This window comes from Podarcis pityusensis (genome assembly GCF_964106645.2).
Source record: "Podarcis pityusensis genome assembly, chromosome: 4".
In the NCBI taxonomy this organism is placed as follows: domain Eukaryota; kingdom Metazoa; phylum Chordata; class Lepidosauria; order Squamata; family Lacertidae; genus Podarcis; species Podarcis pityusensis.
In genome coordinates this window covers 99,533,285-99,552,763 of record NC_138027.1, presented here as the reverse complement: position 1 = coordinate 99,552,763, position 19,479 = coordinate 99,533,285, and the positions used below count along the sequence as shown (strand labels likewise).

The 19,479-nt window shown below is 40.8% G+C and overlaps 1 protein-coding gene across 1 annotated transcript in view; it reads left to right on the top strand.

The window, feature by feature from the left end:
• LOC308475815 (uncharacterized protein) overlaps window positions 1-19,479 on the top strand; it is a 170,141-nt gene that overhangs the window by 115,896 nt on the left and 34,766 nt on the right. The gene's annotated exons all lie outside the window — the stretch shown is intronic.

Here is a 19,479-nt window from a genome sequence, read left to right as displayed (position 1 = left end):
TTTGGGAACAGGAATGTTCTAAGCATGCCCCTATTTTCATTTTTGAAAAGTCTCCTGACTGATGTGTTTATTTGGAACATATTTATACCCCCCTTCATTAAAAAGTCCAAGGCAGTTTACAACAAACAAGATCAACTGAAAGACAATAAATGCAGTAAACAATACAATAGCCATACAGTTCCCATTGATGTTGTATCAGTGACCAACAAAGGCCTGAGTACGGTATGGATAGTTTGATCTTCTTGTTTTCTTTAAACTATAAATTATGGTCTATTTTATCCCTTTATCTGATTAGTTAAATGCTTTTGACATGCATAGAGTGGGTTAAATAAATATAACCACCTGAGTGTTGTCTGCATGTGATCTGCTTTCACTACTCCATCGTGCAACTGGATTCCAATAATCAAAAATTCAGACCTTCTCTGGCCCTGTTAGAACTTCTTAAAAAAAGAGAGAAAAATGCAAAAATAATCCTGACATGGTGCCTAATCTGAAATGAAAAATTGGTTCTGAAAGGCAAGCTCTAAATTCATTGAACTGAGAAAATGTGCATCTATAAATTTATTATGTATATGCTTAAAGCTGATAGTAGTTTGATCAAATGAATGATGTAGTTAAGCCAAGTAGCTGGATTATCTGTCTTCGGAAAGGTAAATTGAAGAGCTACTCAAGGCAACATTGGTTCCCTCACCCCCTTCTTGTCTTGTCCTAATTCAAAGTATTTTGACTGAGGATATTTTAATCCTTGAACTGTGTGAGACTACACACATATGCTTAAATATGTTGTAAATGTGGGCTGGCTGAATGAGATTCCTGAATCATATTTGAAGTTAGTATGTCTACTCACCTTCAATGGGGGGCGGTGTTGTGGCCAGGCTGCGACCACACCAAGGGACCTGGCAGTGGACAGCGTTGATTGTACTATGTACCTGTGTTTGTGACATGTCCTGTTTATCCATAATAATGTATGGAAATAGTTTTTAAAATGCTCTTTTTAATTTTTTTCTAAAACAAATGATCAGCTTGGCATTATTGTATTTACAAGTGTATGTAAAGCTCCTTATGTGTGTGTGTGTGTGTATTTCTTTTGTTTTACACACACACACACACACACACACAATACTTTTCTATGTGTGCCATATATATTTTTATGTAACCCATAGCCCTTTACCTCCTTTGCCGACCTGTTGTCATCTATGTTCTCTTTTTCTGTGCTGAAAAATTCTAATAAATGTATGTTGTTGTTGTTGTTGTTGTTTTTTAAAAAAAACCAAACTTCTTTCTACTTGGAGGGATGAAAGTAATTTCCTCCTTTATTGAAGCTGTCCACACCACACAGAACTTCTTGGGGGGAAATGCAATGGTCTTATGAAAATTATCTGGGCTTCCCTCAGAATTCCTTGGGCATTTAGCCCGAGGAAGAGACTCTAAATTCACTATGAAATTCACTTTAAGCAACATCCAATGTCAACCTAAATCAGTAAATACATCAATCTCGGGATATTCAGTGCTCCCCAAAGAAATCTCACTAGTTTTGCCTATTTGACACATTTTAAGACATTTTTGTTTTTATGCGTAGCAAATGCCTTGATGAAGTTCCCTTCACTAGACTTCTGGGTTCTCTCAGAATTCCTCAACTTTTTCAGCCTGTGGAAGACCCTTCAGATTTGCCTTGCCCTTTGAAGTATGTTGCAGGCAAAATCCAATGACAGCCAAGGCTGTGCAGAAATCCCCTGAGAAATGTTGCTAATTATGCCAAACTCTTTTCTCTCTTCTTCTTACAATTCATCATAAGCACAAAAGAAGAGCCTTCTAGATCAGAACAGAAGCCAATCTAGTCTAGCATACTGTGTCCCAAAGTGGCCAACTACATGCTTATGTGAATCCTGAAAACAGACTAAGAGGGCACAATTGCTGGGATTTCTGTAGAGACGCTAGCTAGCATTCTCAGAATTGCCAACAAATCCTTCGGGGGAAACTTAATTGACTAACACCACCCCCCTATTAAAGAAGTATCACTAACCATCAATGCCAAAAGACAATCCATAACATATGGGCACAGAGTATGAGGCCACACCAAGCTTGGGCTCATAATGTCTTGAGAAGAAGAATGGCGACTTACTTCATAGGGCCATTGTTTTGAGGATGAACGTTTGCGAAGTTGGGCATTTGTTAGCAATGAACAGTTTTTCTGTACATCATTGCATACATCATTGTGCCTCCTGAAGTGTCTCTCCACCTTTGTTAAAACCTGAACATATTTCTTAATATAGCGGTTCCTTTGAGAAATCTTTTTAATGTGAATTTAATTAAATCAGTAATCTCTTTTCTGCCTTCCTACTTAGAAGAAAAAGACAGAGAGAGAGAGAGCTGGTTTATTCAGGATTCAACATTTTTGAGAGTCCTACTTTTTTTTTTTTACTGAGGTCATTTCAGGAGACTGAAAGCAAAAATTGAGTGATATATAGGATGCCTTACATCTGAACATCCTGTGGCTATTGTTCTAGTGGATTAAATTATTATTTATTTCCAATAGCTGCTCTTTTGGCAAATGTTGTTTGCTTTGTTTGTACAGTATTCCTTCTTTTCCTGTTTTGGTGCTTTGTCTGTTATACAGTCTCATATACAGGATCCGTCATTGGAGGCAATAAAGAATGGAAGATCAGTTGCAAGCAGTGCCTGATAGTCTTGGGCTCTGAAGACATTCCACTTTACTTTGCACCCATGCACACCGATTTGGGAAGCGCTGTACACAACAGCACACATCTATCCTGTTTCTCTCCTGTCATTTCTAGGGAAGTACTGCATTTTGGTGCATTTTCCCTCAAAGCGGCTTCAATCCAAATTGAGAAAAAGAATGACCTAGCTATGTCTTAAGCTGGTAATGTGTGCTCAGCTTCCGTCTACATTTTCTCTTTGGACATGCCTGCTCATATATAAATGTAACTTATGTTACAGAGATTGAGCTGGTTGGGGGGGGGGGGGGAATGTTGTTAGCCGTGTTCCTCTGCCTCCCCTGCACCAACCTCCACTATGCTTATAATCTGGTGGCTTTTCAAAATGGAAAGTGATGAATTACTATCAACTCAGGACAGCTTTTTTGATGTGTCCTCTTGTGTACAAGAAGCTGGGCTAAGACCACCTGAACTCATTTCTCTCAGGATTCTGTAGAACTATAAAGAATGGTTTTGTTTTGGACTTGGTAGGCCCCAGAAATGAAAATGCCAGTATATCGAGGACAACACATCAATCTAATTTGCTACCTGGGCTCCCAATCGTATCCTTGCCCTAGCAAAAACTACTGAACAATATGAGTCATGAGAACAGCCACTCTTCAGTAGGAAAGTGATGTTTTCCTTAAAAAGCAACTGTTTAATCTTTACGAAACAACTTGGAAACCAATAACTATGCTGCAAAATATTAAGAAAGAGCCCAAATTAGGCATGGAATGTCACATTTAGGGAGAACGCTCAATCTGAAAAGTGGCAGTCAAGCCATAGTCTTAAATGTATGAACCTGTGACCTTTTACATTTGAGAGAGCTGTTCAAACTTATCCCTTTGTGATTTGAAGTAATACTTGAGAAATAAGAAGGGATGAGCCCTACATATTTTAGGAATCCACTGCATTCATAATCACCTCACTTATTTCTCAGGAAAACTCTGCACGGGGGTTTTTAGTTTACAGCAAGTAGAGAGGGGAAGCAGGAGGGTGAGGTTATGGTGGACTTCCAGGGACTTCTAGTACAGAAGGAAAGGGGAAGATAGGGAAGAGGAAGAGGTTTGTCAAATGTTCAGAAGGCAAAATGAAGAAAATCTGTAAGAGAAGAAGTGGGGGAGGGGAGTGGACAAGTACCTGAGATACAAGGGTAGGAGTGTGGGTTAAATAAAGCAGTTCAAAGCAGAGGTAGACGTGTTGTTGGGAGCTGATGACCAGAACTGTAGCTAGGTGATCTTGCACCCCTGACAGACCCATCCAGATTGCGCCCCCTAGCCATGGACAAATTAGCTCTTCCTTCCACCTCTCCTCCAACCCCCCCCCCCATTCAATTCACTCTCTATGAAACACTTTTTCTTATGAGGCAATAACTGACATTTTTATTTATAGACATATTTATGGACATATTTTTAGCTGATTTTGCATCCCCTCTCACCTGCACCCATGGTGGGGGCCCACCTCACCACCCCCTGGCTATGGCCCTGCTCATGACATCTGGGGAGAGCATGCTGGCCATCCCTGCTATATGCCATAAGCACTTTTGGAGGAGGGGGGGAACCTTCTATCCTTAATGGGAAACAAAAGGTGACGACATCAATATAACAGGAATAATCATATCAACTGAAATGCCTCCAAATTCTAGGACAAAGCATGCCATAGATTAGTATTAGGAATATTATAATAGTTATTGGATTTGAACTACAGACACCACAGCAGTAGGTAAAAAGTAATTTGTAAACAATTCTGGGAGGCCCTGTGCAGTCTGTTGCCCTACTGCCAGCATAATCCCTAACATTAGGGGACTAAACAAATACTTATTTGTTTCAGACATAGCAATAAACCTTAAAACGACTGGCTTGGATGAGAAATGTAAACTGGAAGGAGGAATTAATTGCACATTAGGCTGAAAACATGCTCCATTCCACCGAGAACATCATGAGCCGTAAAGGGTCGTAACAATTAGTCTCTGTTAACAAATACTGAAACAGATATGGTTTCAATAGCAATTTATTACAGAATCTGCTGGAGAAGAATGAACTTGGCGACTAACATAATGAACATTTAATGGAAAAGACAGAAAACGAAAGTCAGGCCCTGAAAGTGCCTATTCTGTCAGCATGCGTAATGTTAAGAAACAGAAGCATAATATCATCTCTGAAATGTTTGAATACATTCAGTATGAAGTAATTAATATCCTGTTCACCAAACAGCTTTTCCAATAAGCACAATACAAGTCATTATTTTGAGTCTTGCATTTAATTTAAAACACATGTACGTGCACAATGAGCTTACCAGCAAGAAAGCCTTCCTTGTGTTTTGAACAATTATTTTTGGAAATCTATCTTGGCGGGGGGCGGGGGGAAGTAATTGTCTGCCACAAGCATTTAACCTGGGCCATGTAACTATCACACCGCCAGACATATATGGATGCCTCCCAAGATTTTCAAATTGTTTTCGTTTCTCAGTTATTCGGATATATTACAATGATACATTTTCTTCCTTCTTCCTTCAGCATCTAGTGCTCTGCTATACGATTTCGTTTTTAGAATGTTGTAGATCATATCATTCCATTGATTACTTCAGGATCCCTGGTGCCACATTGTCCAGTGACGTATGGCTAATTTATCCTAGGCTTTGAGCTAATTTATGCTGAGGCTGAAACTGATCTGGGTGTTGCACATACAGTTTCCCTCTCTATTCCAACAGCAAGGTCTGCAGACACGGCACCCTGTCCAAGAAGCTGTCGTCTCATTCAGAAGAAGGAGCACATAACTAGATCCACCCCACCCTTGCCAAACAGTGGGTCAGCATTTTTAAAGGGACTGGGGGCCCTTAGCACTGGCTAAGCATTTAGCACTGGTTGGGGGAGCCCCTGTATCAGATGCAGAAAGAGGGAGGAGGAAGGGGAAGTCTCATTGTGCAACGTTGACCCTGTGACTTCAGCAAGATGACTTGTCAGAGGCCTGCCTCTGCCTGCCTCCCCTGGTGACACTGAGCCCATATAGATCATACAAATTGTACCACATTTTACCACACTTTTGGATTCAATATGCCATAGCATTCTCTCTTCCACTTGGTAGGATGATTCAGATGCCTTATCCTGGAGTACTTTGGTCATCTTCATGGGCTCTTTGTCATTCATGATAGCCCAAGAAGCCCAAAGAAAGATGTTGGATTGACCTGAACTGAAACTGGAAGGACTGCAATGGAGGCATCAGGGATTGTGCCAGGATTCACTATCTTTGTCCTGTCATGGGACAGAGCATTTGCTTTGCATGGAGAAGATCCAAAGTTCCATCTCCAGGTAGGATGAGGAGAAAACACTGTCTGAAATCCTGGAGATACTCTACCAGGATTTCAGACAGTTGTAGATCAGGCATGTCCAACTGGTTGATCGCGGGATCCTGATGCTGACACTTCCCCTGAAAAAGCTCGACAACTTTGGTCAAACCCAATCAATGGGTAGATCACTGCCAGGTTTTTTTTATAGTGGGAGTAGATCACAGTCTCTTGTGAGTTGGACATGCCTGTTGTAGATGATACAGAGCCAGAAGGACCAAGGATCTGATTCAGTATATGGAAGCTTCCCATGTCGTTCTCCCATTCTCATTCTCTTTTCACTGTGATGGTTTAAAAATCACAGTTTTTAAATGTTTGTGTAATGTTGATGTTAAACCAACCAGCAAATGCTATTCTGCAGCTATAAGCAGCTGCCAGTATTCTTCTTGGAGGCGGCTGTTGGCAGTAACAGCCATGGACACAGAGAGTTGGAAATACTATAGTTCAAGCGCACATCTGCTGTTTCTCTCCTAGGTCCCCATGGTCACTATTAGCCCACAGTCTTTAAAAGCAAAGCAATGCTGAGATGAAAACAAAAAGGCAACATCCTTCAATAATATGGGCAAAGATGAGCCCGAGTTTGCCTGCTGCCTTCATTTCTATGTGGTATGAGTTTACAAATGAACACAGAACAGTGCATGTCATAGGTTCAGCAGTGAGAAATTGTTTTCAGTTTGCCCCTACAATGAATAGGAGATGGGATTATAAAACACTAGACATAGAATCTATCAGATTTCATGTGGTCCCCCCCCCCTTTAGAACAGCATCTATGTTTTTCGTTTTTTTTAAAAAACTGTTGTTTATTTCATTTTTTTGTACCAATGAAACTGGCTTTACCCAGGGTGATGGTTTAATTTTATTCATTTATTAAGTATACCTATACCCCATTTTATATCCCTGTGAGGCCCCTAAAGCAGTCTTCCCTTGATACCAGTCCCCCACCCCACAGACTTTCTACTGAACTACTTGAATCATTTTGCTTAGGTGGGAGTTTTCCTCTGTGTCTGGTGTGCCTTTTAAAATTGCTTTTAACCCCCTCCCCCATTTCTATCTGTCTGAAATACGTCAGATGTGTTACCTTAGAGAAGGGTGACAGTTTAGAAGGATGCCTAAAAAGTTTGTGCCAATTGGATAAAAGCCACTGAAGTTTCAGGCAGCAGGAAAGCAGCCTGGGAATGACAAAAAGATGTGAAATTGTGATGAAACAATGCCATCCTAACAAATTTAGAACAAAATAAGTTTTTGATGGTGAAACTGATATATCTTTAATTGCTGCTCATGTCTAATTTCTATATTGGTTCAACAACAAAAGATTAAAACTGAATGTTGAAGAACCTAAGCAGAAGCTTTTGTCACTTCCCAGTTGGAGAATAAACCAGTTTTTGCCATCCTGGAGCCCCCTGAAGTTTTGGACTACAACTCCTGCCAGCCCAAACAAACAGGCAAACACAGAACCTAATTAGTCACTAAGTCAGCTAAAAGCCAGTTAGAAGGCAAGAACTTCTTCTCATCAGACAATGCACTCCATAGCTCAGTTGCTATAGTACTATAAATCCTGCTTCTCACTGACGTTGCTCTGTTCTGAAGCAGAGAGTAAGCGGAGCTCTGCTTATCTGACCATAACTGACAAGCAGGCTGATATAATATGGCGTTGTTGTTGTTGTTGTTGTTGTTGTTGTTGTTGTTGTTGTTATATCTCATCTTTCCTCCAAGGAGCTCAAGGTGGAGTATATAGTTTTCCCCCTCACCACTTTATCTTCACAAAAACTCTTTGAGGTAACATAGGCTGGGTGACAGAGACAGGCCCAAGGTCACCCAGTGAGCTTCATGGTTGAGTGGGGATGTTTCCCACATCGCAGCCTGAGACATTAGCCACCACACCACCACACTGGCCTTACCTCAGCCAACACACTTCGTCATCTTTGAAGTTGTTTTGAAATTTCTTTATTTTTCACTTATTTATTTAGGTATACCGCTTTTCGCTGAGAAAAGACTGCAAAGTGGTTTGACAGATCCATTAACAAATCTAACATTCTAATATAAGAAACACAATTAAGCAGTCAAAACTAAAAATAAAATATGATCATAAACCTGAGCAAAGCATCCTAAAATGTTAAAGCACACAATTACTCAGAAGTCCAACATAGGTCTGTGATAATAAAGATGTATTGATTTGGCAATTAGGGAAAGAGGATAGGAGAATTCAGGCAGAAATGGAAATGGAAGCAGAAGTTGCCAATACGTCTGGAACAATGAATACAATCCGTATTAGCTGTGATTGTTGTTTTCAGCCCACAATTGAGATGTGTTTGTATACTTCCCACCATTTGCGTTGTATTTCTTCTTCATCGAAATGAACAGCTTTTTCATTGAAATGAATGGTGTGGAGTATTCTGATAACATAACTATGTAAAATTCTGCTACAGCAGATCGCAAGACAAAAAACATAGTTCCTTTCAGAAGCTGAACTGCAGCAGAATGGAAATAGTGTTGCATGCCATGAGCATGGGTTGAAATGGCAATTGATGCCTACTTACGTCCCTGTTGGCAATAGAAGATCATCAATGATGTATCTGCCTGTGCCACTAGGGGAACGGAGTCCAATGGCCATGGAACCACTATCAAGAAAGCCCAATCTCATGTTCCCATACAATGAGCAACACTTGTTGGGGAGACAACAAGCAAGGCTTCCTCCATCTTGGGGCATGGTGATGTTGGCATTGCTGTTTCAGATACATCCATCCCACGTTATTCAGTGCTCTATACATACATAAGGGCTCTTATATAGGGCCCAATAAAATATAGGCAGTCAGTGCAGAGCCCACAAAACAGGTCTTATGTGACAGTCCATCAAATTGCCTGTCAGCAGCATTGTGCAGCAGCTGCAGTTTCTGAACTGTCTTCAAAAACAACTCTATGTAGAGGATATTACAATGGTCAAATCAGGATGTTACCATAGTGTAGAAAACTCTAGCCAAACTATCCCAGTCCAGGAAAGTCTAGCACTCGTGAACCATCTGGAGAGTAAATGGAGAAGAAGCTAGTATGTATAATGTATTATTGTTTTCTGTTCTGCTTTGCTGTTTCTATCTGCATTCATCTTGTTCTCCGGTTTGTGCCTGAGGTGCTCACCACACATTACACACAAATGAAGGTGCTAAGAGCCTCAGTATGTTGTCAACAACAACAACAACAACAACAACAGCAACAACTGCTGCTTCCAAAGGTGGTGATTGAAGTGAGAATGGTTGGGGATGTAGGGGAGACATTTAAGCTACACCTGCAAAGAGTAGTTATCCTGTTATTCAGTCCTGACTCCTGGCTTTTTCCTCCTAAGTAACATCAGCTTCTACCTTACACAGGCTTCTCCCAAAGAGGCAGTGAAGATGCACCGAAGTCCTAAATTGCACTGCTGATATTGACAGCACATTTTTATGGATCAGGGCTGAGTTTCGCTCCAGGAAGAAACAGCTTGCTGATAAAAACAGACAGATATGCAGGCAAACACAGAAATCAAGACACAAAATAAACAAGACGAGTACAAACAGGTGAATCACCTTAACCAACCAATACAGAATAATCAAATTAAATTTCAGGCACTGAACCTGTATCAAGAAAATCAAGTACACAAAAGCACTGAGGAAAGGACTTGCATGCTTTTTATCGTCCAACCCTGCTGTGATTTTTTATTTATTTATTTTAATGGGGAGAAAATGGGCAGCTGGGTAAGAATTTCATAGAAGAATGGCTTGTTGAGTTGTGATACTACCATCTTTCAGATCCTTATAAACTAAGCCTATAACAGCACTCCTTGATAACCTGCAGGGTTTTCAGAAGAAAAGTGATTTTTGCAATCAAATAGGAAGCAACCTTTTTTTTTTTTTTTTTTAGTTAGACAAGTTCATATTCCTATATAGACTTATAAAGGTCCTACTTTGAAGTTTCAGAAGGACGGCCAATTTGGTGTTGTATAGCCAAGAGCAGCTATAACAACTTGAAGGTGAGTTTTCCTTTTCTATGACTTGGTTTACCTTTGTCATTTGCTCATTCCATTAATATCATGGTTCAAATAAGGACTGTGATATGCTATGCTTTTTTAAAAAAAAAATGGTCTATTTTATGGCAGTGCAATTAAGGGATGTGGCAATTGAAAGAATCAGAGTCACAGTAATAAGACTGCAAAAAACCCAAATGTCTCAGAGAAACAGACACTCATCAATTGACCAGATGCAGAATGTGTCACAAATAAAGCAGACAGATTTCAGAATGGCACCTGCAAAGCAAACAGCTAACCAATAACCAAGCCACACATTATGAAATTTTAGGAACTCTTCACTCCCACCCACCAAATATAACTTGGGTAGAAATACTATGAACAGTGAGGAATAAGTCTGGCTGTACATATTTATGTACATCTAAATAATCTTTCATATGGGCAGCCCATAAAACAGTTAAACCTGTGAGTCTTACTTATCATAACCTCTCAATTCAACCTTTTATTTTTTTAAAAAATCATAAGCTCTTTTCATGCTTTTAAATTGCTGCTGGTGGTTTTATCTCTATTTTTCCCTGCTTTAAAATTAGTCTTAAAATAATTTTAATTGTGATGAGGATGGTGAATGTGTGTGTGTTTTGTTCACCCCTCATAGTATATTCGTTTTTGGTGAAGGATACAAAATGTTGTTAATAAATAAACTTTCCCACTCAGAATGCATTATGAAGGTGGGGGCAGACTTCACATCTTGCGCTAATTGTTAGGGAATGAGAAGAATCACTGTGACAACCATCCTCTCTTCAAAGGTTTTAAGGTCCGTCCCCCCCCCCGTTAAGATTTTAACAGGTCCACATCACTTGACTCCCACTCAGTTTCCCTTCATGCAGATTGAGTGATATTATTACCTCACCCCCATTTCAATAAACTTGCTATATGTTTTAAGTTACAATGATTTTCTAGCAGATATAGACCTTAATATTTCTTTATTGACTACAGTGACATTCATTAACTGCTGCTTCTGTTATGAAATGCTGGTAATATTTAAATGTGTTTGTACATTGCTTCCTTTTTTGTGGATATGTCTTTCATGTCTAATACTCTTTACCCCCAACAAGATTTGGCAGTCTACCAAAAGTATTCTGCTAACCTATGATTTCCCTCTGCAAAATAGCTTACTGTACCAGTTGGTGAAATTAGATGTTACTTAATGAATCTAATTTAAGAGAGACGTCATATTCTTCAACATTTCACAAATGAAAATGGGGAAATGTTTGTGCTCTTGCAACACTCCTATTCTTAAACGATGGGTCTGGCGCACACATCAGAAACACACACTCTGTTAAATGTTGGTGACAGTTTAGTCTTCTGTTACTTTATTCTGTCATAGTCTATTCTGATCTGATTTCTGAAGTGGAGCACGTGAGCAAACTGACCACAACAGCTTATTCAACAACAGTAAACCATTAAAAATATGGGACGTGGGTGGCGCTGTGGTCTAAACCACACAGCCTAGGGCTTGCCGGACAGAAGGTTGGCAGTTCAAATCCCCGCAACAGGGTAAGCTCCCATTGTTTGGTCCCAGCTCCTGCCCACCTAGCAGTTCAAAAGCACATCAAAGTGCAAGTAGATAAATAGGTACCACTCCAGCGGGAAGGTAAACGGCATTTCCATGCGCTGCTCTGGTTCACCAGAAGCGGCTTAGTCATGCTGGCCACATGACCCGGTGCTGTCTGCTGACAAATGCCAGCTCCCTCGGCCTATAGAGCGAGATGAGCGTGCAACCACAGAGTTGTCCGTGACTGGACCTAACGGTTAGGGGTACCTTTAAACCCTTAAAAATGATTAACAAAACATTTAAGCTCATAATAGAGCTCATTGCACTTATTAAACAACACCTGCAACTTAAATCTGTTTGAAGAGGGAAAGTCCACTGGCATTTCAAGCCATGTGCATTTGTGAGTGTGAGAACAGAATGTGGATTGTTAGTAGACCACTGTTCAGATTGGGTTCCGGGTGTGCACCTTTGCTTTATGGACAATGGAGATTCTAGGTAAAGAGCAGACCGGAGGGAGAAAACCTGTAACCCTCCAAATTATTTGGAGGACTCCAGCCCCTATCAAACCCACCTAGCATTGCCAAACATCATGGGAGTTGTAGTCCACCAACATCTGGCAGGTCACAGGTTCTTCTGGAGTAGACTGTGAAAGACTGACATCAGCCCATTAAACCTGTGCTTAAGCAGACACATATATGCAATCCTCTCTTACACACACACACTTCTAGACAGACTGAGAAGTAACTTCAGTGGTTTCAAAAGACCACTAGCTGTTCTGGGGAAAGTATCCTAACAAATCTATAAGTCTCCTAGAAATGAGGAACCCCATGCATCAGACATTGGCTGCCTGCACTACTAGGAGTGCTGGTCAGAAGGGAGAACTATCGGCAGTCACACAACAGCACATACTCATCCTGGCTTGGGTTGACACAATAGGGTCAATCCAGTGCCACTTGCTGATACAAAGTTTCTTAGATCTGCTGCTTTCTCACCAAGTCTAGTAGTGACCCTGAGTCAGATGCTGCAGTGTCATTGGTTAAGGGCCAACAATGGACTCCTGGCTCTGAACCTGATCAGAAGATCCTGAGATCAAGGCTGGAAGGCATGAGCCCACTGAAACATATGCCACAGGGCCAGGGTCATAAAGCCAGGATTCACCCCCCTCAATTCTCCAAGCTAAGGGAGTGCACCAGGCAGGAAGTCATTGAAAGTGGAAAGTCCTGATGGGAGACTCTACTTCTCCAGCAGGAGGCAGATTCTAAGAGAGGTGGAAAGGAGGCAGAAGCTCACTTTCAAATCCTTTTGGAGAAAGTTGTTCTCTAGGAGCTCTCCGTGGTGCTGTGACCCACTTTGCCTCATTGCCCCTTAGGCTCCTCCATGTGATTAGAACAGCATAGTCTGTCTGCCAAGGTAAGCGCAAAACTTTAGACCTGCCCACCTGACATATACATATATATTTATACCAGCTTCCTCCACACAGGAGGCTCGTAAATTTCCCTTCTGCATCATTAACAAAAAAAAGCTCTTCAGCCATTTTTGACAACAACAACAAAAAATTAATCCTTTCCTTTCCTTTGTTGGTTTTCTTCAGTACTATGATCTTCTGTGGAAGATTAAATCAAATGACTAAATAAATGCTTTGAAATGCATTGTGCCAACAAAATTTTTAATTACTTGTACTTACATAGTTTCCGTATTATAATTAACACATTGGAATTCATTCTATTTGAGACGGCACTACTGCTAGCCACTAATTGGATTCCAAAAGTCTCCACTGGTCAATTACTTTTTCTTTATGTCAAGTTCCAAATACCAAAGACAAGTGATTTTCCTACCTCCTACATTCCCGGCTGATCTATCAGGCCAAGCGGGTTTCCTTGAGCTGCCATTGCAGTGAGAAAGCAATCTTTGAGGGTGGGGATAAAATGTTGGCTTAATATATTGATGAAATACTGCAGAATATTTCTTCTTAGGTTCATTTCTCCTATCTTCAGCAAAGTTTATTGCATTCTGATTGCTTCTGTGTAGTTCTCCATTTTGAATAAGAATTGAATCCAGCAGGTACTTGGCAGGCTAGGGTTTATTTACTTATTTTAGAAATATAAAAAGTCTCTGCTTCTCTGAACATGGCTTTCTTGGTCAGTAGACTAAGTGCAGAGTTAGGGGTCCATCTGCAATCTAAAAGTGCCTTTTTCAATAAAAGTGGGCCTAAATATTACTCTGATGGGTTCCATTATAATTCCCCATAGAGCTTACTGAATCTCCAGCAGTTCTGTATTGTAATTCTTTGAATCAAATCTTTTTTTAAAAAAACTCAGTCCAATTTATTTGCCGAGAAGCAATGGTCACCACGATGTCAAAATAATCAGGCATCAAATAATTCTATCATCCAATGATTTCAGCATCAACTTCAGATAAATAATCTCCAGAGCAAGACAGAACATCAATCTGTAGCAGCTTAAATTTGATTTTCATTGCCATTACCACATAGAATGTTGCTTTGTGCATGACATCTTTTTTGTGATCTGACTCTCCTATGCTTACCATTGGGTAGCCCTCAGTAAGAGAGCTGCTGAAGGAAAGATGGCTTTCAGAAACTTCTTGTATTCTCATACTATTGCTACGCAGTATGCTGATACAACTGAACCCTAATTTGCAACGTACCAGTTCTGACACATGGAGGTGCAGAGAGGGCTAATATATTTACCGTATTTTTTGCTCTACAAAACGCACCAGACCACAAGACGTACCTAATTTTTGGAGGAGGAAAATAAGAAAAAATAATAATCTGAATCTCAGAAGCCAGAACAGCAAGAGGGATCGCTGCGCAGTGAAAGCAGCAATCCCTCTTGCTGTTCTGGCTTCTGTGATAGCTGCGCAACCTGCATTCGCTCCATAAGACGCACACACATTTCCCCTCACTAAAAGTGAGTCTTATAGAGCAAAAAACACGGTATATATAAATGCACAATGCACTTATGGTTACTCTGCAGCTCAAGACACATTGGTTTGAATTCAAAGTGACCTTCAACAAATGAAAAGGATGCCTCCAATTCCAAACTCTCTTTAGTGCTGCAAAAAATTTTGCTCTCCGTTGGGGTTTGGGGTTAAGGATCCTACTTTTGTTTGGCCAGGCCACGCCATATTTACATCATCTATTTGATTCCCACCAATGTAGAGTATTTCCCCTTGCAAGATTTAATGTCATGCCATCTGTGATCCTGCAAGGAAGATTCTCAAAAAATCCATATTTGAAAAGGCATTGTCCTTGTGGTATAAAGCAGGTCAAAGCCATCACACATGTTTTATTTCCCTGCCCATTTTACGCAATAATTTGCGACAAATATTTAAACCCTATGCTGAAAGAAAGGTTAAATTGTTCTGACTGCTCCCGGGTTTTCTTTCTACTGAACAGTCATAGGCATGATAGCAAGGAGAATGTAGCAAAATTTCTCAGAGATGTCATGAAACTACATCACTGTAAGCCTTGAGAGGCACTTTTTAACCCAACTTGTGCTTGTATTAGTTTTATGTGAAAGCACTTCCTTTTATAAACAGACTCCAGTTTTATGCTTTGACTTATGTATACTTTTGTATCCTCTGCATGTCAATAAAGGAGACTGATTGATTGATTGATTGATTGATTGGATGCCTCCAACTTAAAAACAGGGCATATGGAGTCCATGTCTTCAATTGCTTACAGTTTAAATCACTTCTAAGTGCACAACACATGTAGTTCCTATTTGGAAAGCATTTGCAGCAGCTGCAAATCCTAAACTCTGAATGCTAAAGCAAGTCTTCCTTTCAAGGGCGAACTATCTGCACTCCAGCAACGATGGCTTGCTTTCTAATGGGAAGCTGCCAGAACTGTGTGTATGGACATGTTGTTGTGCACAGCTCCAGATTCTTAGTGGCTTCGGCACACTTTTCAGTGTTAACAGTGCTAATGGGTGAATTCTTTCCTTGTATCTAGTCCATTGTTCCTTCTCTGAGTGCCTCTTGGCTGGACTATCAGTGCCAGGAATGCAAGCAAGTACTGCTACCAGAGATCTTCCACGCCAGCTCTGTATGTGTAGCCGCAACTGTTGTTGTTTTTCTTTTGTGCTAGCCTATGAGATGAGCCTGGCAGCTGGCGTTTATATGGCTATATGTGTCCTTATGATGCATGGTGTGTGTGCATATATGTCCATGCACAGAGGATTTGTGTTTTCAAAGCTGTCTGGAGCTTAGAGAAACATTTTGTGGCCTGTATCGAAACTGGAGGGAAGGTTTTGCCCTCAGATCAAACATATCCCCATTGTCGCTTCTCATGAGGGTGAATGACACTGTTCACTTATACAGAAGAAAGTAACAGTGGATGCCACAAAGCAAAACCCCACCACAGCCCTGCCTTTTTATCTGCATGTAGCCCCATCCTGGGTTCTATTTCTTGGTCACAAATGTCTCACTGAGGGCCAAGTTAGATGTTACTTTTATTGTGCAGTTATATAAAGAAAAAATGTAGAAGTTACAGCTTCACTCCCCCTCCAAATTTTCATTGAGACCACCGTGACTGGGAAGGAATATTTAACTTTTCCTTCTGTCACATTTTTGGAGTCCCCCTTCCCATGCCTTTATATTTTGTAAGAATCCCAGACTCATTTGCTCATTTGCTATTCCTGGGAAGGAATATTTAACTTTTCCTTCTGTCACATTCTTGGAGTCCCCCTTCCCATGCCTTTATATTTTGTAAGAATCCCAGACTCATTTGCTAATCACACAATAAAATTAACATGCAGTTTGGCCCTGAGACTCGAGGGTAGATGTTTTCAGTCTATCCTTCCAGAAAATAGTTCAGGTGCTTGATGTGTGTTTTGCCATACACACTGAATCCCTTGTGACAGAACAGGCTCCACTCCAAAACAGCTTTGGAGCACAGCTACTCCAGCAAAGCACAAGAACTACATGAAGATGTTTAAGGTTTTTCACACACCACACATCTTCCTTTTGATTTTGTATGTAGCAGAAGAGTGGGGTAACGTTTTCTTTCTTACAACTGGAGAACATCCCTGCCCCACTTCCCCTCAGAAGTGCAACAACAGGCAATCGTTTTACCATACCCTCTTGATCAAAGTTTGCTTAGGGGGTATCAAGAGTCAGACTAAATTGCCTCAGGTTCTGGATGCAGTCTGTGGGCTGTGAGTTAGCATTCTCTGCTCTCGACAGAACCTTCAAGTCTGGGTTTTTCATGTATTGATTGATGATGCTAAGGATGGCAATAGAATGTTTTTTGTTCTTTTTCAGATACCACATTGATAATTAAATTTCTTATAAAAGACAGGAGTTGATGCTGGCAAATGCTCCACTACTTGGATAATAACATTGCTGATCAGTTACAAGTGATACTAGACAGTTCTTCAGAAACACCTTCTTTTTACTAGATATTGGAAAGTAGCCAAATAGCATTCAGTATAGCTTTTCATTGATTCCTACAGTGGTTTATGGGATAAATTGACCGAAACACTGAAATTCTGGTGCTATGTGGACGTGCAGTTCTCAAGAAGATTCTTATTTAAACCCCTTTTGATTTGTGTTTCTTTTACAGTTCATAACTTGTTAAAGAACCATTTCAAAATAAATTTTCAGTTACAAATATACATTTAATTAAACTCATTTGAGTCATAAAATACGTTTCCAATAACGACCAATTCAACATCAACAGATAAACACAGAAAAGTTCTGTTTACAAAATGGAAATGTGTTTTATGCAAATGTATGTCAATAATGTATTTATAGCTTCAGAAGTCAAGTTAAGGGCACCAAGCCTCTTTGCAATTTCTGTGTTTGTTCTATGTGTTCTTACTCTCATGAGCAATGCGAGCATTGATAACTTCCCAACATTCAAAGTTTTAAAACTCCAGTTTGGGGTAGTAGGAGTGATATGTTTATGCTAGTTGTTTGCTATTAAAATTGCACTAGCCAGGTGTGCTTTTCTGTTAGGGTGTGCAGCAGTTTAGGTAAATTCTGAACTGGCAGGGTGTTTCAGAGGCAGCAGGCAAAGATTTATCTTCCCACAGTACTAAGCTTAAAACAGTGGTGGCTGGTGGTCACTGGACCTGGTGGGGATGCTAGGAGGTCACAGAACTGTGGTCAAGGTGTTCTGGTTTTCTCCCCATCCTCCACCCTTACACAAATACTGTGGACACTTAAGCTTATGGCAGGATTCACCGAACAAACCCCAGTGACAGAAGCCCATGCAAGGGCTTCCACATTTATTATGGCATAAACATTCTTGGCCTAGAATCCGGTTCTGACTACCGTGTAATTGTGTTTATATATTTAATAACATTGCAAAGCATGACTGCTGTTAACTGTTTTACCTTCTCTGATAAGCGAATTTTCATGGACTATATTAAGAAAAATGTGTGGTTGACATTGTACACAGAGTACCATTGTCTACAATGAAATGTACTCCACGGTAAAATGGCACCACAACTTTGCATTAGATGGGGAGGAATCAGATGCCGAAATCTAATTTTCCTTCCAAGTCTTTTTTCAGAAGGCTTATTATCTTTTTAATGACATAACTTGGAAGCATGTATCTGATCAAGAGCAAGTCTCCTTTCCCTAGATTTCCCCTGCACTCAAGATCTTATGTAATATTTTAAGAAGGCTTTAGAAATCTTTGCAAAACAATAAACAACAAACCTTGAATATTTCTGGGAATTTAAATAGCCTTTGAATAAAACCAAAATTCCTATATGAAGCAGCATCTTCAAATGAGTACTTCAGGTCAAAGTGTGTGTGTGTGTGTGTGTGTGTGTTCATATTTGTGTAGAAGATGTAGATTTAAAAACCATGTAGGCAAAATAGAAGGACGATCACTCTCACTGTTCCACTCCTAACTTTTGCATTTTCAGGGGATTATGTGCTCATGCAGCCTGTTCAACTTGAATATATGTAAACTCTCTCCACATAACTGAGAATCCTGGGGAAAAACTGCATGCAGAAAACCTGAAATCACATGAAGGTTGAGAGCAGGGACAGCTCCACACACTTAGGTTTCTGATGTTGTGAAAACGTTAAGGGGCTTCTGACATTACATTTTGCAGTGGAGGAAAGAGCAAAGACACCCATTGCACAAAATATGAGAAAGGGCCCTCAGCAGATGGGAAACTGAGGATGTACTCAACACTGGTTACCACAGATAAGTCTTCTCCATTATGGGTTTCTAACTGGGCCTCTTTAATGCTAATGAATCCAGCACAAATGTGTTACTAGCTTTGACTGACAGTCTTGAGGGATCCATTAGGCTACAAATCTGAATAACCCTCTGTCAGGGCTGCCTCAAGTCTCAGCTCACAAAAGACCAACGCCTTTCTTTTCTTATATACAAAAGTGTTTATTGCAGTTCATTGTTTGCTTCAGATCCGAGGTGCGCAGCCCTACGTCTGCTAGGCTTAGACCGCTGAAGTCCCTTCTGAATCCGTCCCTCCCCTGCACCAGTTTAAGAGGCTTGCGCTGCTCCACCTCTTTCTCTCTTTCCTTTCCGCAGGGTCTTTCTGCCCGCTGGGGTTTCGCCCCTCCTGGATTCCTCTGACGCGGAATCAGACTGCTCTTGCCCCCTCCTGCGGGCTTTGGGACCTGGCCCCTCCTCCGGGCTCCCTGTACTTCCGCGCGCCTCTACATTTGAACTTGGCGCGCGCGCCCAACCTCTAACTTTCCTTTTGACAGCTACGCTACTCCCTTCACTACTCCCCTCCCCTTCCGGGAGGGTGGCTTGCTCCGACCTCCCTCCTTTCTGTACTGCCGGAGCCGCCTCCCCTGATACACTGGAACCTCCACCCCCTTCGCTGCACTCTGGCGGGGAGGCTGGTCCTGACGCCCAGCTCCCA